Genomic DNA, 26,274 nt, shown 5'->3' on the forward strand with positions numbered 1-26,274 from the left:
AGCAGCGGCATTCCAAAGCTAACCGTGGAGGAGGTTAATATACCCAGTGAATCAGTGGGAAAGCCCGGGCCTGGAGGCACAGTCTTCCCTGTGGTGATACGAGTCTAAAGGGTATGGATTGATCGTCCACGCACAGCAGAGGGGTGACGGAGACCTGGAGGGTGTGCTGGTTCCTCTTTCACTCAGAACTAGAGACTGCATATGTGGTGGTTGTGGGAACCTGGGAATGCTTTGCTCCCAGGAGTGGGACCAGGTGGGTGATGTTTTGTGACGTCAGCCTTCTGCCTCTGTGGCCCCAGCCATCAGTTTCCTCCTCCTGTTTCTCCACCTCACAGCTACTCTGAAGATTCCAGGCTTGTGCTACCACCGTGACAGGCAGTGCCTTTTCTCCTCCCCCGGGAACGTCCCAGTCTCTTCCACAAAGTGAGCTACTGTCCCAGTTTTTAAAGAGTTAATGCCAGCTGCTCCTCAGAGAGCCATTGCCTAGGCAACGGACTGTCCCAAGGGAGGGCCTCAGCTGGATAAGGGCTGTGGGAGAAAAGTTCTCCCCGGCTCCCCTCCCCCACTGCCCAGTGCCCTGGGGCTGGGCTGGTCGCTGGTTGGAGAGCATTTCCATGATGTGTCTTACTCTGCCAGTGAGAAAGAGACTGAGTGCTGGTCTGGCAGAAATTTGTTCAGGGTAAAGGTCGGGGGAGCGGGGGAGGCCTAGTAGATTGAGGGCATTGAAGGTTTGGGGGTGTTTTTTTCATATGTCCTCAAGAAGACTGGGTTATCCGTTTATAGGTAACCATTCTTTATTTAATTTTTGAGTTTTCAAGACAGGGTCTCTCTTTGTGTAACTCTGGCTGTCCTAGAACTCTCTCTGTAGACAAGGCTGGCCTCGAACTCACAGAGATCCACCTGCCTCTGCCTACCGAGTGCTGGGATTAGAGGGGTGCGCCACCACACCCAGCTTGCCATTTTTTAAATATGAAGGTCCACCATGTGCAGGCTGGTTCTAGAAGGTAGGCAAGACCCTTGCTGTCCCTGAAGCTGTTTTCCCATGACTGGAAAGAGACAACAAATTTTAAATAAGTAAACACAAAATAATGCCAGGAAGACCGAGGGCTCTGCGGAGTGAGACAGTGATGTGACTTTGGCTGCTAAGGGGACACTTCTCTGAACTGAGCCTGGACACAAGCAAGAGTCAGTCCTGGGAGGATCTGGTGGACAGATGTTCTGGGCAGAGGGAGCTGCAGGCACACAGATTCTGGGGTAGAACTAGCTGGGCTTAAAGAGCTAATAAAAATATCTGGAACAGACTGGGCGGTGGCGGCACATGCCTTTAATCCCAGTGCTTGGGAGGCAGAGCCAGGTGGATCTCTGTGAGTTCGAGGCCAGCCTGGTCTACAGAGCTACACACAGCAAAACTCTGTCTGGCGGGGAGGTGGGAGGTGGAAAGTATCTGGAACAGAGGGGCATGGGATGAGCTTGGGCCAGGTTCCACAGAGCCTCATAACTCAAGGTCAGGAGCTGGAATTCTAGTATGTATTTAAGAGGATGAAGCTGAGTATTGAACATGGCATGGAGTACTGAGAAGGGATGGGGTACAGTGTGTTTTAAGTGTCGGGTGTTTTGCCCTAATGTGTGTGTCTGTGTATTCTGTGAGAGGCCACTTGGGCTACCCTATGTCCAGAATTGCCAGGATGCTGTCCCCACACCAGCCCTGGACAGTGCCTAGGACCCCTGACTGGGTGTGGCCGCGGGGGAGGAGTGCTTCTCTTTTCTTCTTTTTTCCTCATGGCGGGAAGAGAGGTGCCCAGAGCTGCAGCACCAGCTTGGGTTGTGTTTCCAGGTTGGCTGACCTGGAGTGGTCTGCTAACACTCACTTCACCGCTCTGGGACTTTCTTTATCTGTAAGACAAGGTCACAATGCAGCCATCGGCACCAGGTGGGTGGGAGGTGTGGATTAGCTGGTGCAGGGAAGCCCTTCACAGTCTGGTCCATCCCTAGCACCTAGCAAAGATGGGGGACCCTGCCACCGTGACTCAGACGCCCCAGGTACTCCCTGCTCAGACTGCAGGCTTGCCGCAGAGCATGGACCTGACCTTCGTGGGTCACAGGAGAGACACAGCGACACCGCAGATCCGTCAGCCAGGACTCTGTGCCTTAACAACAGACCTTTATTTCCCCATGACTCGGAGGACTGGGAAGTCCAAGGCAATTCAGTCTTCCTGGGCTGCCAGATGGATGACTTCTCCCAGGTCCTCATATGGCACCAGGCAGGAGCCCTGATGTCTCTTCCTCTACAAACATTAATCATATCAGATACAGCCTCACACTTAAGGTCTCATTTAACCTTAATTCTTTACTCTCAGGGTAGCCTTTCTCCCAGTAGTTGCAATGGGAGTTGGGGTTCAACAGTGGAATTTTGAGGAACCCAATTCAGTCGATTGTACCCTATGTTTTCCTTATTAGAATCCATGCTATGGTTCAGTCTTGTTTCTTTTTCTTTTCTTTTCTTTCTTTCTTTTTTTTTTTTTCTTAAGACGGAGTCTCATATGCAGCCCATGGCGGCCTCAAACTCAGTCCTTCTGGAATGCTGGGATTCCGGACGGTACCACCGTGCCTAGAAGAACTGGCGCTTTCCCGAGCTCTATGGTGAAGCTGCCATCATGAGTCTCTTCTCTTCCAAAGTTTAGGTCACTGCATAGAGGCCTTGGATACCTTTGCAGTTCTCAGTATCAGTTTCGAGCTGGCAGGGACCCCTTTTAGTGTGCTGGTGCCAGTGAGTCATACAGCACCGAGGAGCAGTCTCTGTGGTACTCAGGGGGTGAGAGGAATCTAGAAGATTCTCTCAGGTCCTGACTGCCAAGGTTAATGGGCAGTACTCTAGAGTGACACCCATATCAGTGACGTCCCACAGCTGTTGGGGACCTAGGGTTCCCAGGATTTAGCAGCCAGGAGAGCTGTCTGGAGGAGCCAGTCTCCTAAGACCAAAAGGTGTGTGTGTTTGGGCTGGCTGAGGAGAAAAGATGCTGGGGAGATCCCTGGCATTGGATGTGTCCAAGCCAGACCTCTTGGGGGAGGACAGGTCCTCAGGTGCTCCTGGGGACACTGATGCCCCTCCAGCAGGATCTCTGACAGTGTTCAGCAGCCACAAGCTAATGAACATACAGGTAGGAGATTCAGCAGCCCTGAAACCCTGCACACACACACGCACGCACGCACGCACGCACGCACGCACGCACGCACGCACGCACGCGCTGGCTGCCTGGCCTCATTTCCCCGGCTGTAGTGGGAAGGGAGAGGCTGGTTGGTTAATTAAAGAGGCCTGGTACTCCTAATTGCCTACGATCTGAGTCAACCAGCCTTCCACCTAATTGAGAGGCCAGCTTTCTGGCCATGGGAGGCTGTGCCTGGCTGCAGGATGACCATCTGAGCCCAGGACAGTTCTGTCACCAGTCTGAGGAAGCAGTTGGAGCTTTCTCTGGTCTCAGCCAAATGGATCTCACAGTATGGGCCCAGGAGAGGCAGCCTGACATAACCTAGATCATGTGTGCTGGGTCCTGGTAGTGGTCTGAGGTCAGCCGGCATTTTTCTCCAGTCCCTTAGCAAAAGTTCCCATGGGGTCATCATGGCCTCAGCCCATCATGGGGGAAACACTGTAAGGCAGGGCGTGGGTCACCCCTGATCCCTCCTGCCACAGATTCCAGACCATTTTGAGCTAAGGAGGATCTGTGTCTCGCTGCCGAGACTTGCCATAACCATCCCATAACCATCCCATAACCATCCCAGGCTGGATAGAGGTTGTGCCATATCCCCTGAGCCCGAGACTCCATTCTGTTCAGGGTGAGGGACTTGAGGCTGCTGAGCAAGGGAAGAGCAGATGGCACTTCCTTGCCACCCTCCTACCTGCCACTAGCCTGGGCAATCTGAGGAAGCGGAGTCACTCCCTACCCTCTCCGTTACCGTTTCACACCTGTTCCTGGCCCTCCTCTCTTAGATCCCTAGGTAGGTTTCGGATCTGCTGGGGTAGCACTTCCTATAAAGTCTGCTGACTCTGAGCAGGGACTGGTGTGCCTCTGTGAAGATTTGGGAGTCCTCCCCAGTTAGTCCTCAGAGAGCACCTCCTGAAGGTGAAGACACCAGAGGAGTCAAAGAATTCAGGTGCTGGCTACTCAAAGTGCGGACTGAGGACCAGAGGCACGGACATCCCTCAGTGCTTACCAGAAGTGCAAATTCTCAGGTCCCCTTGCACCCCCTGAGCCAGAATCTGCATTTCACCAGATTTATTAGGCATGATTTCTTCAAGTGTTATCCACACCACAGCATGTGCCTGTTGGAATTCATGTTCCTTATGAAGGAACTAACCTTCTGAGGTGTCTATTTGATCATACTTTGCTGACCTAGTCATCTGTGATGGACACTTGGAATGCTCCCATGTTTTGCAAGCGATGTGACTGTGTATGCTCTTGAGATCCCACTTCCAAGTCCCTGGGAATATATACTCAACAGTGACATTGCTGCATCCCGCCATAGTTCAGCGATGGTTTTGTGAGAAGTCACCATACTGCTCTGCACAGTGGCTGAATGATTTTACATCCTGCCACCAATGTATAAGAGTTAGGAGGTGGCCGTTTTGGTGTTTTGGTTTTTTTTTTTTTTTTTAACAGGGAATTGGGGGTGTCTCTTTCCAAGCCTGATGTTAAGCACCTCGGCCCCTGGTGTGGAGGGAGAGAGAGCATAGAAGCAGCTGCCAGCCACCTTGAGTGACAGCATATTCATCCCAGTTGCCTCAAATTGGCCTCGCTGTGTCTTTCTCTTCCTCGGCCTAATTCAATGTGGAAGACGTGTGTTTGTGCCTTATTACAAAGATGGATTCTTTCATTCGGCCACTGATGTTTCCTAAATTCCCGGAAAAAGTCACTTAATTCCTCTGCCCTGAGGGGCCGCTCTGGCTGCTTGCCTGTCGCCAAGGCTGTTTGGCAGGAATTGACTTGGCTCCTGTCGTTAGGATCAGAGGATTGGACCAGACACCAAGCTGCATCTTGGAACATCCACCTCGCCTGGGGTTGGCAAGCAGAACATCTCCATTAACGGGCACTCATCTTGCCTGGTGCCTGCAGCCAGGCTTTTCTTCCCCTAAATATAGGAACTGCCACTCAGTGCAGTTCCGAGCCCATTCTGTTCATCCCATCTTGCCACCAGCACACCGCTGACCTTCTGCTCGGGGTCATCTGAATAGAAGAAGGTGGACTATGGCCCACTTGGCCAGTTAATGCCCACAGCTCAGTGGATTGACTCTCCATCCCTGGCCTGTGCGTCAGTTCTGCAACTCTAGTCGTTGTATCTATCTGACTTCCAGGGGAGAGACGGGGATGCCAGGCCTGCCCCCCGCCCCCGGCCTCCCAGATCTCATATGGGAAAAGGAGAGCTGTAGGGGAGGAAGTCAAAAGGAGCCCCAGAAGAGATAACGGGGAGAAGCTGAGCAGCCTCCACTCATGGGGAGCAATCCTGGGAGGAATAACAAGGTGCCCAAGAGGGCGTGGCTAGGGCAGGCATGGCTCTGGAGAGGCACAGGGCTGCTGGGTACTCGGTGTAGTTGGTGCTTTGGGTAAATGGGAGACTGAGGTTGGAGGAGAGAGGAAGGGGACCCGGAGGGGGTGGCAATCTGAAAACAGAGGGAAGGGCCGGGCTGAGGCATCTGCACTTGCTCCTGCATCAGTAGAGGCATCCAAGGGGGGCTGAGCAGTTCTGAGGTCCACACACACCTCTCCGGGAGATTTGGGGGGATGTGGTGCATTGGCAGGACCACCAGCATAGACACTCAGAAGCAAGGAAGAAAAACGATGAAGCAAGTTCAGGTTACTGTGGGTTGGGGGTGCGGCTCAACTGCCAGAGTTCTTTGATGGGTATGCCCAGCATGACACGAAAGTTGGCATGGCGGTGCTCTCCCCAAGGTCATCTTCAACTAATCGGCAAGTTCAAGGCCAGTCTGGGTTACGTAAGACCCTGTGACAGCTGCCTCCAGGCCAGGCCTCCTTACCCACTTTATCACCGGAGCTGCTGCCTTGGGAGCTGGCTAGCCATACTTCTCGGGTGAGGAAAGGGATACTAAGTGGAGGCTGAAGCCCTCCTCCAGGTAGGGTCATAATGGCCTCACCCAACAGGCTGTGTCTGAGCACAGGTGCCTGGCACGAAAAGGCCAAGGCAGGAGGAGCAGGTGAGGGTGTGGGGCCTGTCAGCTGACGTTTTCATGACCTAATAATATCTCAAGGTATCCAGCTGTTGCAATGTCAACTTCTCTATCCAGTAAGCGAGCCAGGGCCAGGCTCGGGGCACCTGTTGTGTGTGACCATGTCACCCGTATTGGGAATGAAGCAAAATTGAGAAGGGACCACCCCGTGACTCCACAAAGCTGTCCAGTGGGGCATGAGGAATAGAGGAGCGTGACCAAAGGACAGGAGCTGAGCCGCCTTCTCTTCCTAGCTCCTCTGCCTAGCTCTTCAGCACCCAGGAGCCATCTTCAACAGTAGAGCATAGACTGCCCCAGGCTTGGCCGCCAAGACCTAAGAGCGGGCTCTTACCCTAGCCTGAGCCTCAGTCTAAGCCCCAACCACACCAGTGCCTATACTCCGACTTCAACTCTGTTTCCAAAACCTGTGGCACCTACCACCTCCCTGGGCTTACGCCAGTTGCTCTGGAGTCAGCTGTGAGCAGCCTGGTGGACCTGGTCCTCCCCGTGCCGGGGACCAACAGCTGGTAGCACTAGATCAGGGGTCCTCCTTGCTTTGGACAACCCGTGAGCTAGAGTGGATTTTACAAGAATTGAAAACAAATACAATGAGAAGCTTGTGGCGGGTGAAAACGGTAGGAATCTTGAATTCAACCTCCATTGCGTTGTCATGGCTATATGTGCATATTGTCCTTGGCCACAGTGGCAGAGCTCAGCAGTGACCCAGCTTACTTCCTGGCCCTCCCTTTTCTAGCCCAGGTCGCCTGATGGCTCCAGAGGGTAAGAAGGGGCCTTGGAGATGGGACTTATTGGGAGGACTTCCCCAGCACTCGGCCCTGGCTTCATCACCAGTACTGTAGAAAACAGACGATGTGGAAAGGGAGGAGACATCTTCTCCTGCTTATGTCATTGGTGGGGACTAGGACAAGGTCGGGGAGTTGAGCCCCAGCAGCTTAAAATCTCAGCAAGGTAGTGCTTGAGACTTGTATTTTCCTGGATTAACTTATTAGGTGGGGTATGGGACGCAGGACCTCAAGCATGCTAGACAAGTCACTGAGCTACACTCCTGGCTATCTCTTCCTGGAGTCTTAAAAGATAATACTGCTGCCTAGGGGTTTAGGGCACTGGATTCAGTTGCTTATATTCTCCTGTCTCGATGTTCTCACCTGGAAATTGGGGATAATCAAAGTTCTTGCCTTGGAGTGGTTGTGGGGGTTGAAATGAGCTAAGTGTGTGATATGCTCTTAGAGATGGTGTCTCGTGCACAGCAACTGCTGGAGAATTATAAAGCATTTGTATAGATGTAGGTAAAATATTAACCCAGCCCTGACCCTGGGTGTTTTTCCTTCCAAACCCTTTCCTCATGTCCAAGCGTTTGCACATGTATATACTATATGTATACTGTGACTGGGGGTGGGGACGCGGTTCTTGAGAGAGGATCTTGCAAAGTAACCCTGGCTGGCCTGAAACTTACTGTGTAGTTGAGGATGGCCTTGATTTCTAATCTTCCCTCCTTCACCTCCCAAACAATGGAACTACAGGCCTTTGCCTACTCTACCCCTGTCTATTTTCTTGATGGGACTAAATATATTCCTTATTCCATAATTTCCTTTATTTATATTTTTGCTTCATACCACATAAGAATCAACACCCTCCCCTGACCCCCCCATGTGAGAAAAAAAAAAAACCAGTCCAATTCTGTGTTTAGGAACGATGTGATAATATAAGGGAATTTTACATACTTCTCTGTAGCTGCTCCTTCCTAGGCTACTCACAGCCTGCTGGGGCCAGGGCTGGAGTGTGATGAATAGATGCCTGCCTCCTTAGATGGCAGACATTTCCCATCCTGTTCCTTAATCTACTTCTCTCCTGGGACCCACGGGCCTCCACAGCTTGCCTCCTGCCCACTGCCGACATATATGTACCCACCCATGTCTGAAATCCAGGTGTCACAGTTTATTTTTAGAAGGCTCCTTGGTTCTTCTGTCGGGGGGAACCCCATTGCCTAAGTCCATCTGCGTCTGTCCTCCTGCACCCACAACTACTAGGCCACATCGAGTCACAGCACTGTCCCTTCTATGTGACCTTGGATGAAAAATCCCCCCTGACACACACACGTCATCCCTCTACCCCACTTTAGGACTACTGTGACAGGAAAGGGCTGGACCAGACAGTGTCATAGGCTGTTTGGGCAGATTCATCCTGGGAGGCTCAGGCCCACCCCCTTACCATCCACAGGTTGGGAATCTGTGTGACAGGTGCAGCTGGGAGCTGAAGCACACTTCCTGATGTTCTGGAACATCAAAGCCGCTCTAGTTCATTCCCTAGCCCTTGGGCTCGGGTTGTGACTCGTGTCCTTGGGTCAGGAGGAAGCCCACCTAGGTTGGTCTGTACTTTGAGAGTCCCTCTGTCCCTTGACATTGCTGTGAAGTCCTGAGTCCCCACAACCCACCACCATCATGTGACAGGCAAAAAGCAGTGTTTAGACCATTTTCCAGATGGAGAAATGGAGGCTTGGAGATACGGCTCATTCATGGTGGCTCAGCTCAGTTCAGACGCTACCTCCATACCTGTGGTAAGGGGAGAGAGTAGAAGGCATGCAGGAGACCCCTAAAAGAAGGAGATAGGGTGCCACCTTGTAGATGGGGCTCCCCAATGCCGGAAGCAACCACAATGCCCATGGCGGATTATAGAGTAGGGAGTGGCACCCAACAATGGCTTCCTAAGGCAGGAGTGCCTCTTACAAAGCGGCCTTGCCCTGGTTTGTCACAGTCGGACCTGGTTTGTCATGATCTTGAAATGTCTGGACAGACACAGAGACTTTGCGGGGGTCTGGTTTGAGTCATCCTGAGGCTTAAGCCCTCAGCGAGTGGATAAGAGTTCCTATAGCCCAAGGGTGGGAAGCAGACCTGCCTGGGCTCTGTGGGCTTGCCCAGGCTGGGTCACAGTGACTCCCACCCCCACCCTTGTGTCCACCACCCAGCTGCGGCAGTCTCCGCTCCTTCCTGCATGTCTGGTGGATAGAGTCGCGTAAGGCTTCCGCAGCAGGAAGAGCCATTGGCCAATCTATTTAGCGGCTCTTAGCAGAGGTAATTCTGCGCATTCGCTTGTCCTCTGCTGTGGTAAATAGGAGATAATGACATTTCCAGTCCACGGTGTGGCTCAGCGCCACGCACTGCACCTCCCCGGCGGCCCTGCCAGCTGCCACGCTCCGGCAGGCCTACAATTCTTCCTCGCTCTCCCATCGCCCCTTCATTTCTGGAGACTTTTCCCGATGGCTGTCAGCTGCTCACTGGCCACAGCTCAGGGTGTGTTTAGCCAGTTCTTCTGCACCCCAGGGGGCACCAGGGCAGCTCTGAGGGGAGCTGAGGCTGGGGAGAGAGCTGTTTCTCCTCTAGGCTCCCTGTACCACCCCCTCCCACCTCAAAAATCAGACAAGATTGGATGCATTCAGAGTGGCACAGCTGGAGACCCCAGCCTCAAGTAATAAAAAAAAGCCAAAGCCTGAGGACATAACTCAATGGTAGACTGCTCTTCTAGCATGAAGGAAGCCCTGGGTTCCATCCCTAACCCCACCTAAAAACAAAGAATTAGGGCTTTATAAGATGCTTTGGGAGGTTCTGTAGCCCCTCTCCTTTGAAACTCTTCCCTTTTATCCACCTCTGATGAGAAGGATGTTTCTTCCCATGGATGCAGATGGAGAATCTGAGACTGAGTGGGTGATAAGCTGGACTTGCCCTTCTGAGAGACCACATTCCATTGTGGACAGGAGTATAGTTGGTTCTCTAGCATCTGAGACCCAAGCAGCTGGGTCCAGGGAAGGGGCCGCGTTGCTGCGGGGTCCCCTTCCCGTCTCTCAGTCTCTCATCACCAGTTCTTCATGCTTGCCTGCTCCCTCCCTCTCACATCTTGCTCTGCCCACATCACTGTCCCTATCGCCCTGAAGTCTTCAGTGGCTCCCTGCTGCTTACAGGATGAAGTCCAAATGCCTCCACATGGTGTCAGGACCTCCAGTTCCTTCCCCCGGCTGCAGCATGTTGACTTTCCCAGCATAATTGGCACTCGCTCCACCCAGGGGGCCTGTCTGCACCTGACCCTGATTGTCATTGTTTTCCATGGAGCTCTAGGCCTGCCGCTGTCGCCGGGGTCCCTAATTAGCCATTAGTGCCTTTGCCCAGAGATTGTTAGAAGCTCTAGGATGTTTGTCTAGTCTGCTGGATTCTTCAAATGAAAACAAAACAGTTCCAAAAAGGCATCCACTGGTCGTGTCCACAGAGCTGGAAAGAGCTAGAGTGGGAAGGTTAATGTAATCCCTGGAGACCAGAGGGGCCCCTTGTTCCTCTAGGACAGGTAGAGCTGACAAAGTAGAGATGCCATGCTGGGGTCTGGGGACTAGGCACCGGAGGCAACCTACTAACTTCGGCCAGGGGTCTGTGTTGACTTTGTTTCTAGGGGTGCTTTGACCCACAACCACACCAAATCTTCTGACTCCTTACTCCTCCGCTCTCTTCGGCCCCGCCTCTCAGGTCCAGCAGGCCTAGCGCTGCCTGTGTCCAGCAATAATGGCCCTTCCCCTTTTTGCATTGTCCATCCTGTCAATTGCATCCCTGTTTCCTCAAGTCTGGAACCGCCCCCCCCCCAAGTCCCCCTCCTGACCGGCTGTCTGCTGGTGTCCCTCAAGTCCCCCTCCTGACCGGCTGTCTGCTGGTGTCCCTCAAGTCCCCCTCCTGACCGGCTGTCTGATGGTGACCAGTGAGCCTCTGGAACCAAGGCTGAGCTGTGCCTTCTCCCATCCCACCTGCATCTGGCCCTGCCACCAAGCTTCCTGCCACCTCGTCCTGATCCCCAGGGTGCTGTTGCCCTAGGGTCTGCCTGTAGCTGGCTCTTACTGTTTTCTTTCCCTCACGTAAGCATTTATTGAGCACCTAAGGCCCAGGCTGGGCTCTGGAAATAGGCAGGCAATGCCTGGTCCCTCACCACAGTCTGTTCTGGGGATATTGAATCAACAATGCAATGCACTCTCCAATAATGGAAGGATGCTGAGCCCAAGGCCGCCTCACCTCTCGGAGTTCTGGTACGTGGCAGTACTGAGTGTCAACCCTCGCACCGGTGTCTGCAGCTCTGACCTTTCTCCCAGACCTTCCCTATGTAGTTGTGACAGATAGCTCTTCTAAGGAATTCTAGGGACAAAGACTGAAATACCAAAGCCTGCCCCCATCTCCTTCCTCCACCAGTGCCCATCCTGTGGGCCAGGTCTCTGAATTAGCCTTGCTTGCCTTCCTACCTTCTAAACCCATTCTACAAGTATCTGGGAATGTTCTGGAAGACAGCTACATTCACCACTATACATCAACATACCCTGGGAATGTTCTGGAGAAAGAACTTCTACTAAGAATACAGAGGGCATATTAGCTGGAAGAATGATTGAGTCTCTGAAATTGCACCTCCTTAAATGCTCCACAATCCACCATAGGCCCAGGCATAGAGCAAATTCCACCCTGTAGAATCTTGTGTTTAGCACTCAGTCTCCCCTCCCCTGCCAGACAACCCTGTTCCAGGCTCCTGTTCAACACTGGAAGTTAAATATGAAAAATGTGGGCTGGGAGCATGGCTCAGGAATAGAGAGAGTACTTACCAGCATATGAAAGGCCTTGGTTTGATTCCCCAGAACTCACAGAAGCCATGGTCCCAGGAGGAGCTGATCACAGAAGAGACACCAGTGTGGGACATGGTCAGTAATGCTCTAGTGATGGCCTCATACCTGAAAGGGGACCAGGGAAGACACTAGTCCCTCTTGGGGGAGCCCAAGGAAGGAGCCATTGAGGAGGAGACTTGTGGATGTGTCTTATGGATATAAAGATGTTTGCCAGACATGAGGCTCAGCCCAAGCAAAAACTCTGGAGACAGGAGAGTAGCCATAGTGGCAGGGGTAGAGAGTAAAACATGAGGCTGGTGTGAAGGATGGAGAGAGAGAGAGAGCAAGACCAAACAGGGAGTCTGTCCTTCCCTCACCCCTGCCCCAGCCACATCAATAAGTCTCTCTCCACAGTAGCCTGTGGACCTTACTGTCCCTCCTGCTTAATCCAGAGCCTCAGTGTCATTGTCCCTGATCTCAGCTGACATTGTTATCCAAGTTCTAGATAGGACATAGTGAGAACCAACAGAGACTCCTTCTCCACCCTCCCATGAAGACCATGAGCCTTCCAAAAACAAGACTGGATGTCTCTGTTTTGGAGATCAGGCCCCAGAATGAGGGGGGAAAAAAACAAAGATGATTCCCAAAATATGTGGGGATCAGCTGGGCAGCAGATTTTCTAGTTGGGAGGCCTCCAGTTCAGTCAGGTCCCACAGATCGGGCCTCAGTTCCCCAAGGCTCTACCCCACTTCAGATAGATGCTGGTCGGAAGTCCCTCTTGTGCAGTGCCAGACCACCAGCTCAGAGTTCAGGGAGATGGACTTCCTGGGTTGTTAGAAAGGACATTACGGCCGGGCGGTGGTGGCGCACGCCTTTAATCCCAGCACTCGGGAGGCAGAGGCAGGCGGATCTCTGTGAGTTCGAGGCCAGCCTGGGCTACCAAGTGAGTTCCAGGAAAGGCGCAAAGCTACACAGAGAAACCCTGTCTCGAAAAAACCAAAAAAAAAAAAAAAAAAAAAAAAGAAAGGACATTACAAAGCACTCAGATGAAAAGGTGTAGGGAGGAGCGCAGGACTTCTTCGTAGTGACCTGCTTGTGTTCCACTGTCCCGAAGCCTAGAACCCCACCCTTCTGCTTTCTATGGAGGCTGAGATGACTGATCACATTGTTGACCATGACACCTGACTCAATTTTCAGCTCTTTCCTCTCCTCTGAGGTTGAGGGGTGGGGACACAGTCCCAACCCTTTAACCGTGCCCTGGTCTTTTTGATGACCAGCCGATTCATTCCTGAGCTGTCTTAGAAGTCACTAGCCACGTCTTTAGCATATGAAAAGTTTTTTTTTTTCCTTTCATTTCCTTTTTTCTTGTTACATAGCCCAGACTGTACTCTTGCTTCAGCCTCCCCAGGGAGGCTGGGTTTATGTGTGGGTGTACCACCATGCCCAGCTTCAAAAGCTGGTCTTGGGCTGCAGCGGTGGCTCAGTGGGGAAAAGCCTTTGCCATGCAAGCCTGAAAGTCTGAGTTTAACTCCCCAGAACTCGTGTTAAAAACCAGATACAATAGTCCACACTGGCCATCCCAGTGCATCTACAGCAAGATGGGTGGTACCTCTTGGCAAGAGATTGCCTAAGGAGGCCCGGGGAACCAGGACCTGAGGCAGCATTAGCTTTGTGTAGGGATCACATCCCTGCTGAGGCCAGTGTCTATTTGGGAAGTTTATCTTCAAGGGATAGCTCTATCCACTGTGTTCCCTGACCCCCTGAGAACCAGTGACATCCATCTCTGAGCCTAGAAACATCTTTCTTAATATGCAGGCACTAGAGCTCAGGTACGCAGCCAGATTGATTGGGAGGGGGCTTTACCCTGCCCTTCCTAACCTGTGTGACCCTGACAAATATCCCAGCACCTAGACATCAATGCTATAGTGTTGAGTTGGGTCTAGCATAAAGCACAGTTTATACAAGTACCCGCCCCCCGCCCACCTACACCCTGCCTCCACGCATGCTGTTCCCAGCGCTGGATCAAATCAGGGCTTTGCACATGTTACTCTACCACTGAGCTGCAACCCAAACCCACCAGGGTCTCAGGGGCCCAACCTAGTTCTGCCCTCTCCTCCATGTGTGAACTTGGCTGAGCAGCCCAGCATCTTGGGGGCGGAGGGGGGGCGGGCGTCTTCAGCTCCTCATCCGTGATAGTCAGATCATTAAAGCCTCCCTGGCTGAGTTGTTGTAAAAAGTCACTAAGATTAAATTTGATAATGATAATGTATGCTGGGTGCTGAACGTGGCGCCAGGCATGGGATACGTGCTCGATAAATGGTGGCTATTATCATTGTTAGGAATTGTAACTCTATGTAACCACACAGCAAGGAGCAAGATTGATGTGAATCGGTTTCCTCCATCACCCAGGCCTTCCCCTACCCTCATTGCCTCCAGGCCTGAAAGTGATTTGATTTGCAAAGGTGAAGAGTGGCTTGCTACTGCTGGTCCCCAAAGGTGACTGGCCTGAGCCTTAGTCCTGTGGTGATTCAGACAGGGTATGTGTGATTCAGGTCTGAACAGTTCTAAGTGCCTAGGCTGGCAAGTTGGGTAGAGAAGCAAGAAGCGGCCTTTGGAGCTGGAAGGAGCTGATGAGGCCTCCAGGGAGGCTTTACCTTAGCCAGACTGGTTGGTGTGCTGTGTGGGGGCAGGGAACAGGGGTGTGCAGTGAGGGGCCAGGGAACAGGGGTGTGCTGTGTGGGGGCAGGGAACAGGGGTGTGCAGTGTGGGGGCAGGGAACAGGGGTGTGCAGTGAGGGGCCAGAGAACAGGGGTGTGCAGTGAGGGGCCAGGGAACAGGGGTGTGCAGTGAGGGGCCAGGGAACAGGGGTGTGCAGTGAGGGGCCAGGGAACAGGGGTGTGCAGTGAGGGGCCAGGGAACAGGGGTGTGCAGTGAGGGGCCAGGGAACAGGGGTGTGCAGTGAGGGGCCAGGGAACAGGGGTGTGCAGTGAGGGGCCAGGGAACAGGGGTGTGCAGTGAGGGGCCAGGGAACAGGGGTGTGCTGTGTGAGGCCAGGGAACAGGGGTGTGCAGTGAGGGGCCAGGGAACAGGGGTGTGCAGTGTGAGGCCAGAGAACAGGGGTGTGCAGTGAGGGACCAGGGAACAGGGGTGTGCTGTGTGAGGCCAGGGAACAGGGATGTGCAGTGTGGGGGCAGGGAACAGGGGTGTGCAGTGAGGGGCCAGGGAACAGGGGTATGCAGTGAGGGGCCAGGGAACAGGGGTGTGCTGTGTGGGGGCAGGGAACAGGGGTGTGCAGTGAGGGGCCAGGGAACAGGGGTGTGCAGTGTGGGGCAGGGAACAGAGGTGTGCAGTGAGGGGCCAGGGAACAGGGGTGTGCAGTGAGGGGCCAGGGAACAGGGGTGTGCAGTGAGGGGCCAGGGAACAGGGGTGTGCAGTGAGGGGCCAGAGAACAGGGGTGTGCAGTGTGGGGACAGGGAACAGGGGTGTGCAGTGTGGGGGCAGGGAACAGGGGTGTGCAGTGAGGGGCCAGGGAACAGGGGTGTGCAGTGTGGGGGCAGGGAACAGGGGTGTGCAGTGAGGGGCCAGAGAACAGGGGTGTGCAGTGTGGGGACAGGGAACAGGGGTGTGCAGTGAGGGGCCAGAGAACAGGGGTGTGCAGTGTGGGGACAGGGAACAGGGGTGTGCAGTGTGGGGACAGGGAACAGGGGTGTGCAGTGAGGGGCCAGAGAACAGGGGTGTGCAGTGAGGGGCCAGGGAACAGAGGTGTGTAGTGAGGGGACAGGGAACAGGGGTGTGCAGTGAGTCAGGCCCAAAGGAGTCTGGGAAGCTTGTTTTCAGGAATCCAGGACGGCATGGTCCTGTGCATCTATGTCGGTTTCCAGTCCTTGCTCACCCCTGGGGAGTCAGTGTCGTCTGTTGCCTCCCCCTCTACGCACCATGAGACTCAGGTGTATCCCCTTCGATGTCTGAAACACACGAGTGCCCCCACCGGCTCTTCACCAGGAACTACTGAGCCCTTATCCCTTCTGGACGGCTCTGGAACTGTACTGTTGAACTGTTCAATCCCCAAGTGGGGTCCCTGTCAGTAAATATAGGAACCTTCCATGTTCTTTCTCCATGCTGTTTGAAATTTCAAAATATCATTGTTTGATAATGATATCAAACCTGCCCCACACTGCACACCTCTGTTCCCTCGCTTACTGTGTTCCTGTCCCCCACACTGCACACCCCTATTCCCTGCCCCCACACTACACACCCCTGTTCCCTGCCCCCATACTGCACACCCCTGTTCCCCGCCCCCACACTGCACACCCCTGTTCTCTGGCCCCTCACTGCACACCCCTGTTCCCTGCCCCCACACTGCACACCCCTGTTCCCTGCCCCCACACTGCACACCCCTGTTCCCTGCCCCCACACTGCACACCCCTGTTCCCTGGCCCCACACTGCACACCCCTGTTCCCTGGCCCCACACTGCACACCCCTGTTCCCTGCCCCCACACTGCACACCCCTGTTCCCTGGCCCCACACTGCACACCCCTGTTCCCTGCCCCCACACTGCACACCCCTGTTCCCTGCCCCCACACTGCACACCCCTGTTCCCTGGCCCCACACTGCACACCCCTGTTCCCTGGCCCCACACTGCACACCCCTGTTCCCTGCCCCCACACTGCACACTCCTGTTCCCTCTCTCACTGCACACCCCTGTTCCCTGCCCCCACACTGCACACCCCTGTTCCCTGCCCCCACACTGCACACCCCTGTTCCCTGCCCCCACACTGCACACCCCTGTTCCCTGCCCCCACACTGCACATCCCTGTTCCCTGCCCCCACACTGCACACTCCTGTTCCCTCTCTCACTGCCCTCCTATCCCCACTCTGCATACCACCTGATTCTGTGGCCCACAAGAAAGACAATAGAAACCCCAAATTCAATCTTTGAGCCTGGAATGGGATGAGGAAGTTCACTGGGACCAGAAAGGGTTAAAAAGAGAACATGCTGAGCACTGTCCTTGGTACCCACCCTGGCCAAATCTGTCAGGGCCTAAGGTTATTACAGTGTCTCAATGTTTTGATCAGATGCTCACCACAGAGCCACACAGGCGCAGAAACAACCCAAAGCCGAATCTAGCCATGATTTCTTATTATGGGCTGTGTGAATAATAATCAAGAGCTGGCACTGTTGCCTTTTTTAACCCTCCCCTCTGTCGGGGACACCGCGGTGACTGTGAGTGGCAGGTGGAGGGAGGCGGGTTTTGGAAGCCTAGTCCTAAAATCAGCAGAATGGTGTCTGTTCATCAGGAGAGGTAGGGTGGGGGCAGGGGGAGCTGGCACAGATCTGGGGGTTGCATGTGGTCCCTACCTTATGGGTGGCTCAGATGGAGGGGAGCCTGCCTGGCTGATTCTCCTGGCTGAGAGGGGATAGAACTGCAGGTTCCCCAGTGGACCATCAGGGTGGGAAACCCTTCTGCAGGTCTGCTTCAGCTGCCTCCTGGCTTCTGGCTTAGTCCAGGCAATGATGGCTGTGTCCCTTTGGGCCCTGTTTGTGACAGTATTTGAAGGTGGTCAGGATAAGGTCTGGAATCTAGGTTCCTTTAGCTATGTCCTGGTGAGTGGGAAGAACCAGGCTGGGCCCTCTCCCATATGAGGCTCAACCTCGTTTGTACGTCTGGATGAGATGTGGGGTCCAGGGAGTCAGCCCTGCCTTAACACTAGGTGGAGAAGGTGGAGTTGGGTCCATGTAGTAGGAAAAGTGCCCTGACCAAAATTGGCCTGGCAGCTGCAGCCAAAACCAACATCTATCTCAGACAGAACCAGGCTCACATTCTCGCTCCCCATGGCTAAATTATTCAGATTATCCCTGGGTCGTAAGACAGGACCCCAAATCCCTACTTCACAGAGATACTCTGAAAATTAAACGAGTCTACACAAAGCGGTGACCTCAGTGCCCGCACAGTATAAGCACCACACAGTGTTTAAATATTTATACCACGTACATCAATATCTGAACTGTATGTGTTAGGTTGCTTGGCAGTGGAGCCTGGGGTCCTTATACTGAATCTATGGCAACAAGACTGTTCTCCACTCCTCTGCCTAACAAGGCTGGTGGTGCAGCTGCAGGCAGCTGGAAAAGACCTGAGGATCAAGCAAGGCTGAGCCTGCAATCAGTGGGGTTGGTGACCCAGTGTTACCGCCTGGCCTGGCTCTTCATTTGACCCAGTTAACCAGTAAGCCAGGCTCCTTCTGCCGTGGGTGGTCAGCCTCACCCTGGCCTGCACAAGTCCAGACCTGGTGAAGTAAAGGGCAAGTTTTTCCCAAAGTATTGTTTGTTTTTCGAGACAGGATTTCTCTGTGTAGCCCTGGCTGTCCTGGAACTCACTTTATAGGCCAGGCTGGCCTGGAATTCAGAGATCTGCCTGCCTCTGCCTCCTGAGTGCTGGGATTAAAGGTGTGTGCCACCTCTGTCGGGCTAGCATAGACTTCTTTTAAATAGGAATTCTAGGGTTAGGGATGTCACTTGGTGATAGAGCACTCACCACTATAGCACTCCTGAGACCCTGAACTCCATCCACAGCACAGAAGGAAGGGAGGGAGGGATGAGGGAGGCAAGGGGGGAGGAATGGAGAGGAATTCTGCTTATCTTGGTTCTGAGGATTGAACTCAGCATCACACATGCTAGGCTCTGCCACGTAACTGTAGCCCAAGATATATATATATATATATATATATATATATATATATATATATATATATATATATATATAAACTGCTTATATAGGGCCAGCAAAATGGCTGCGTAGGTAAAGGCACCTGCCACCATGCTTGATGACCCAAGTTTGGTTCATAGAACCCATGTGGTAGAAGCAAAGAACTGGTTCCCACAAGCTGTCCTCTGACCTTCACACCTGTGCTGGGTGGCTCGTGTGTGCACGCACGCACACATACGCATGCGTACGCTCGTGTACACACGTACACACACACACACACACACACACACACACTGTAAAATAAAATAGATTTTGACTTAGCACTATTTGATTTACATTTTGGCTGATACCTTCCCAGAAGTCTTCTGTGTGTGGATAGACTTCTGAATCCATTACGCACACATACATATTTATACGGTAGCTTGCCTACATCAGGCTATGCCGGCTGTTTACAAGCTAATTTTTAACTTATTGTGTGTATCGTCCCATTTCATTACCTACACAGCTTCGCCGGGGTTTGTCGTCACCTTTCCTGTTTACACCACCATCGTTTTCAATACTGGCACGGCTTTCCCCAGAGCGCACTATGACTTAGTCATCTTTTGTGGCTTTGCTTTCAAGCATCAGGCACAGCATGTGGGGTGAGTGGCGCACTTGGAGGCTCACACTTCATGTGGCCTGTCCACGTGCTGAGACCACATTGTGTGGCTACTGCTTTTCCCTGCTTCACTGTGGCGTGTGGACAGGCCTATCCGTGGAAACTGTCTCATTCCTCAGCTTCAATACTTTGGATCTTTTGAGAAATGACTGTAACCCTTTTTTTCTAACTTTGTGTGTGTGTGGGGGGGGTGATGCTCATATATGTGGGGTACACTTTGTACCACTCTCAGGAAGTGGTTCTCTCTTTCCACTATGTGGGTTCTGGGAGTACAGGACTCAGGTTGTCAGGTTTAGTAGCCAGTGCCTTTACCTACCCTACCTACCCAACCACTGTGTCGTCGCATCCCAAGAGGTTTTCCTTATTTATACGCACCTCCATTTGAAGGGGTACCACCAGGTCTCTTTGTCCTCAGAATGTGTGTGTGTGTGTGTGTGTGTGTGTGTGTGTGTGTGTGTGTGTGTGTGTGTGTGTGGTTTTTCGAGACAGGGTTTCTCTGGGTAGCTTTGGTGCCTGTCCTGGATCTCGCTCTGTAGACCAGGCTGGCCTCGAACTCACAGAGATCCGCCTGGCTCTGCCTCCTGAGTGCTGGGATTAAAGGTGTGCGCCACCACCGCCCGGCTCTCAGAATGTCTAAAACAACACCTTATAGGCAATAGGAATCATGCTCTGAAGCACCAAATACTTCTCTACACTGTTCTAAGCGGTTTGTCCCGTAGTCCCAACTGCTCTTGAGGCTGGCATAGGAGAGATTTGGATACAGCCTGGGCAGCCAAGCAAGACCTCTAAAAAATAAATAACAAACTCTGGCTGTCGTGACCGTCATTTCGGCAGCACAGTTTAGGTTGCTCGGCCCTCCTGGTGTGGCCTCTGAGGTGATCTCACCTCCTGGGTTGATGAAGTACCACGAGCATGAGTCTCCACGTGGTGACTGACAGGCCTTAGAAGCCCCAGACCCTTCCAGGTGTGTGCGGCCATTTGCCCTGTCCTAAATGCTTCCAGACAGCTGTCCTGAGAGGTGCTGGGCCTGCTCTTGGGGCGGTTTCCTTCCCTTCCCACCCCTCCAGCCCCTCCGAGCAGCTGGGCAAGCACAATCCCAGTGCAATGCCATGGATTGCTGGGTCAGGACACCCGATGAGAACTCACAGGGACCTAGGCAAAGGCACCAGGGTTTTGATCTTTCCGCCTTTGAGAACCTTTTTAATTTTTAATTTTATTTTTATTTTTTTGAGACAGGGTCTCGTGTAGCCTGAGTTATCTTACCATGTAGTTGAGGATGGTCCTAAAGTCTCAATCCTCCTGCCTCTGCCTCCCCAGTGCTGAAATTACAGGAACATTCCACCGCCCCTGGTTTGTGCAGCGCTGGGGGTGGAATCCAAGGCTCCGGGGTGATGGGCAAGCTCTCTGCCGATTGAGCTCAATGCCTGTCCCTTGAAGGCTCTTTTGCCAGGCTCTCTGACTCTTGGATTTGGTCTGGGAAGGGGACAAGTGGCATTGGCTTCCTGGGCATAACTGAAGTGAGTATTAGGAGGACATTTTGGGGGGACACCGGATCCAGCCTCAGGACAGATACTCTACACATAGGCAGCCTCCAGGTTGTGCCATGGGAGTGCTCTTGTGAAGTAAGATGGGGAGCTCTGCTGCCTGCCTTAGCAAAGGATGCTCTCTGTCATTTCTTCTGAGGCCTGCCCTGCTGGATTCATGCTTCATCCCTTAAGAACAAACCCCTCCCCACAGCCAGTGGCACCACCTCCTCTGGAGACCCCACACTATGTATGCCTTTCCCCGTCTGACCCCCCCCCCCCAGCATCCCACTCCTCAACACCACTGGGCACGTACCTGGCTCTGTGTGTTTCTGTGTCCTGCATCCCGCCACTTTGGCATATTCCAGGGGAGACCACATCTCATCTTCTAGGCTGCAGTACTAAAGGGAGCTTCCATTTGCTCCTTCGTGTTTTCTGCAGATAGTCATGACGGGCACTGGGAACAGTAAAGCAGGCAACAATAGACATGGCCTGTGCCCTGTCTGCAGGGGAGGACAAACGCATGACCTTGACCGAGGGAGGAAGAGGCTAGTGCCCGCAGTGGGGTTTCTACTGGGAAAGGCAGCAGAGAAGCCCGTCTCGAAGAAGTGGTGTAAGGGACATACAGGCCAGTGAAGAAGACCGCGTGGTCAGAGACATCCCAGTCAAGGCCACAACACGTAGGAAGATCCCGGGGCAGGCGCAGAGCAAGGATGAGGCACTGAGGGAAGGCCAGGGTGGCTGATGTGCAGAGTGGAGAGCACAAGGCTGTAGAGCAGGAGGCAGGTAAGAACAGAGGCCAGGGGTGGAGAGGGGGTCCACCCTGAACATCCCTCAACATGCAAGGGGGGGGTCTTCACTCAAATGCAGCAGGAAACCGCTGAAGTCCCTTAGACTGGCAGGGGTAGGAGAAAGGACATGTTGCTGAGATCAGTCAGCTGCGTGTCATGAACTAATTGGGGGCCTGGCTGGTATGGGGGGGACACACTGCTTTGGGGCCCATGGTGTAGGCTAGGCATGGTGGTGAGTGTGGATCGTGCAGAGGTGATAGAGGGGGAGTTCAAACACCATTTGGAATTCCTGGGGAGGGATTATTGAGTGGGGGTGAGAGATAGGATGTGGATACCTGCTGGGTTGGGCTGTGCTAAATGTATCCTTCATTGAGAAGGATGTGCCAGCAAAGGACTTCATCCCGCGCTGTGCCAAGAACCTTCCTTGATCTTGACAATGTGGCACGGGCTGTCTATTTCCACAGATGCAGAGGGAGGAAAAATGGAGGTTAGAGGAAGTGCAAAGGCCAAGGCTGCCTCCAAAGGGCACCGTCTGCTTCTGGCCTGCCCAAAGCCTATGTCCTATTGACCATCCCCAAGCTGGCCCCTTCCCTGTGTTCTAGAGGCTGGGACACACATCTGCAAAGGGACACGGATGGATGGAGAAGAGTGACCCGGGGCACATAGTCTGAGGGCTTCAAGTGTTGTCGCCTCTGATCTGAGTCAGGTGTGATTTCGTTAGCCCTGATGTGATGGCAGGCTGCAGGCTGCAGGCTGCAGGCTGCATGAGGCAGCCAGACCCCCAGAAGCCAGTGTTCCATTGCAGACGGCAGTTCTGCTCGTGGGCAGCCCATCTGGGCAGGAAGCCAGTGGCTTCCCCCAGGCCCAGGCTCCCCTTGCCTGTTGGAGGGGCTGCCTTACTCTTTCTTGCACGGCCTTTCCTTCGTCCATCCTTTTTAAATACTGGCTGCTTAATTTTCTGTATTGGAATCTGAAAACAAAGACTAAACTTATAAAGGGAAATGGAAATGGTTCATTATGTCCCTCTTGATCTGAGATTTAATAGAGCAGCAATTCTGTTTGAAGTGGAGCATGTCACCTTTTGGTAGGCCCTAGTCTCTCAGGAATACCCGACTCCCCCGCCAGCCAGGCATGCTTCAAGCATGTGAATTTGGCCCAGCGATGCCTGGGACTCCTTGTGGCTTCTTCCATCAGTGGTGACTGTAGCTTGGCAATAGGGCTGTGCACACGTGGGTGGATGGGTCCCATCCTGCTACCTTTCTGATCCCCTAGAGAAAACTCTAAAAGGCAAAGGGTGGAGGAGACAAACGGAGGGAACCCTCACGTCCACCCTCTCTGCCTGACTAGGATGGGAGTGGCTTTCTCTCCGCCCGGCTACCCAGTCTTGGTCGGAACCTAGGGAACAGGCAGCATTGAGCTCTCTGCTGGAGGAAGTGGGGAGTGCATACCCCGGGATGGATGGGCCACCTGCCTCTCTTTTCCTCCTCCTCCGCCTGACCAGAGCTCACCCTACTGTCTTCAGTCTATGCCACTTCTGCAGACTCTGTCCCAGGTCTGTGGGTGGAGGGCAGGACAGTTTTGGGGGGCTTTTCCCTTGTTGTCTTCCCTGGACCTACAGCATGGATGCACCATCTATCACATGGTTTAACAAGACATGTGCACCCCATCCTTCAAAATCCTGCCTAGGGGCCAGTGAGATGACTTGGCTGATGAAGGCACCTGCCAAGCCTACTGCCCTTGAGTTCAGTCCCTGGAACCCACACGGCAGAAGGAGAGAACTCACTGCCCCTACAGGTTGTCCTCTGATCCCCACACACAATAAGTAAGTGTTAAAAATTTAAAAACAAATATCCCCCTTAACTGACGCCCCCCTCACGCTTGGTGCAGCTGAGCCACCCTCTACTTGGGCAGGGTGACTCCTGAGAAAGCCCCGGCACTTCATCAGATACACAGTACTACCTGGCCCTGCCTGTCCATGTGTGCCACCCAACCTATGCTGGCATCCCATACACACTGGGCATATGGATGGGCAAATTTTGCTAAGCAAATATTCTGTCACTGAGCCTGGTCCATAATTTCACTTTAAATGATCATCCATGGCTGCCAGATCCTATACCAAATGATGGAGAGCTTGAGGAGACTCACGCAGGCCTTCAGGGCAGGGTGCAACAGGTGCCACTAATAATAACAGTGCTGGGCATTGAGTGCTTTTTAAATACTGGTTGCTTTTCATATGAATCGCGGCTAATCTTCAAAGTGATGAATGGTGAACTCATCGTAGACATGAGAACATCTGAGGCTTAGACTGGCTTGAGTAACCCACCCAAGAGTCCACCCAAAGGCTCAGCCCAGCTTGCCCCAATCAAAACCTGTGTCCCAGCATCATGACCAGCTGACTCTGCGGGAACCAGGACCAGGGTTATAGGAACATCAAATTGGTGGCTGAATGCTGAGTGGTGTAGGATGGAGCATGAATGACTCCAAGTAATACCAAGGGTTTCTAACATGCAATAGCAGAGAAAGACCCAGTCCTGGGTGGAGGCCACTAGGGACTGAATATTCGTGTCCCCTAAACCTACAATCTGATGCCCTCACCCAATAGGATACTTGGAGGTGAGGTCTTTGGGAAATCCTAGAGTTAGAGGCAGTCACAGGGTTGGGCCCATGTGCTGGGACTGGGGACTTCATAAAAGGAGAAAGAGACCAGAACTCTGTCCTCTATCACTTGGGAATACTCTAGAAGACCGCTACCCATCTCCCTTCCCAGGACTATGGAAGAAGCTTCTGTGGCTTGAGCCAGGAGCCATGGTGCGTTCGTCATATCAAAATGAGCTGATCTAGACAGGGCCTGAGGCTGTTACCGTCCTCTCCCTAGGGACAGTGACCACTAGGCTGCTATGGGCTTGCAGGGCTACCAGTGGAGTCTGCTAGGCTGAGACAGAACAAAGGGCAGAACCAGACTGGCCAAGAACCAGTCTTGGGGCATGTGTGAATGTGCTCTGGCTACACCCCCATCCCCAGTGAACCCAGTCTCAGAATCAGTCTGTGCTGTGACTCTGACCATCTATTTAGAGCCTTTGGCCATAGCCCAAGTCCTTGCTGGAACAGAGCCAGCCCTCGATTGCTATGGGTAGCATGTGGCACCTAGGGGAAGGGCTTGATTGCTCTGCTGAGCTCTGGAAGTCGACGCTGCTTGGTGGCTCACGAGAACATTCTGCAGGATCTTGGAGCCTCTGTTTCTCCGTCTTCCCAGGGATCACATCACACACCTCCTCCACACTTTGTGGCTGGGGTCACTGTACCTGACACACACAATTGCTCCATAAATGGTGGTCATTGGTATTTTAACCACGCCTGATTTTCAGGAGCATGGTCTCATTCAACAGCCTTAGGAGGGCAGAGCACTCTGTATTACAGGGTGAACTGTAAAAAAAGCAGCAGGAACCTCTGGCCTCTCTGAGGCCTATCCCAGAGATGGTGGTCTAGCACAGTGCTTCTCAACCTGTGGGTTGCAACCCCTCTGGGGGCTGAATGACCCTTTCACAGGGGTCGCCTAAGACCATCAGAAAACACAGTTTATATTACGATTCATAACGGTAGCAAAATTACAGTTATGAAGCAGCAATGAAAATAATTATATGGTTGGGGGGTCACCACAACATGAGGAACTGTATTAAAGGATCACAGCATTAGGAAGGTTGAGAACCATTGGTCTAGGAGATGAGCTGCCAATCCCTGGAGAGGCTTACTGTCTCCAGCCCGCAAAGATCCCAAAGCCAGGCAGGGCTGGCACTTAGGTAGCTGTCTGTCCCTTTAAAAGACCCTGGGAGCTGAGGGCACTCCCAGGGAGCAATCAGCAGCTCTGAGGAGACCTGCCTTGATATGCTTGACCACAAATGCTGGACTCAGCACCTTCCCGAGAGCCAGTAAGGAACCCCTGTGCTGCCTGGGACCGGAGAGGGAACCTTCCTGCCAGCTCAGAGAGACAGGACCTTAGACCAGACTCCATTTTGTTTCGACAACCAGAGAAGTGACATTGGCTGGTGGTCAATCTGCTCCCCCACGAATGTGTCATAGCTTCCTTTCCGAGTGTGCTGGCTCCCGCCACGCCACTCCTGCCGAGCCCAGGCTCAGCCACCCAATCAGGCTGGTGACACATGCTTGGAGAAGCCAAGTTGGTGACATTTCCCTCTCCGTGGAGAGATGTGTCTCTTGCTCAGTTGGCAGCCTGCAGAAAAGGCCAAACAACAGACCTATCCTACCCGCCGTGGAAGTCCCCACCCTGTAGGGACAGGAGCCTCTCTCCCCTCCCCACCTCTCCGCCTCAGGAAAAAGCCACCATTGCTGAATCACACACCCCTGGTAGGCTGAGAACCAACCTCAGCCCCAACAAGTCCACCTCTGCCTCCCAGTGTTTATCCTGGCCTTCCCCACAGTTACTTGTTGATGTGTCTCTCGGGGAAAGTGTGTGTTTAGATGTTAGGATTTAAACAACTCAGCAGAAGAAGGAACACTGGGATCTGTGGTCTGGCTATTTATGTCTGGAGGGAACAAGAAGGGGGTGCTCCAGAGCCATTGCCCAGCCAGCTCTCCTTTGCCACAGACCTTGGACAAGGTCTCAAGTCTTACACCTTTCTCTCCGCACCTCTGCAGCGGGCTTACCACCTCGCTGATGAGGTCCTGGAACCCGTACATGAGAAACGTGGCACCAAGCATGTCCTTAAGCTGTTGCTCATACTTCTCAC

At 53.2% G+C, this 26,274-nt stretch overlaps 1 protein-coding gene across 6 annotated transcripts in view; it reads left to right on the forward strand.

Annotated features, from left to right (window-relative positions):
• Positions 1 to 26,274, forward strand: part of Rph3al (rabphilin 3A like (without C2 domains)) — a 147,295-nt gene that overhangs the window by 69,065 nt on the left and 51,956 nt on the right. The window lies entirely within an intron of this gene.

Source organism: Peromyscus californicus, unplaced genomic scaffold (assembly GCF_007827085.1).
Source record: "Peromyscus californicus insignis strain IS unplaced genomic scaffold, ASM782708v3 Scaffold_3__1_contigs__length_106647218, whole genome shotgun sequence".
NCBI classification, from domain to species: domain Eukaryota; kingdom Metazoa; phylum Chordata; class Mammalia; order Rodentia; family Cricetidae; genus Peromyscus; species Peromyscus californicus.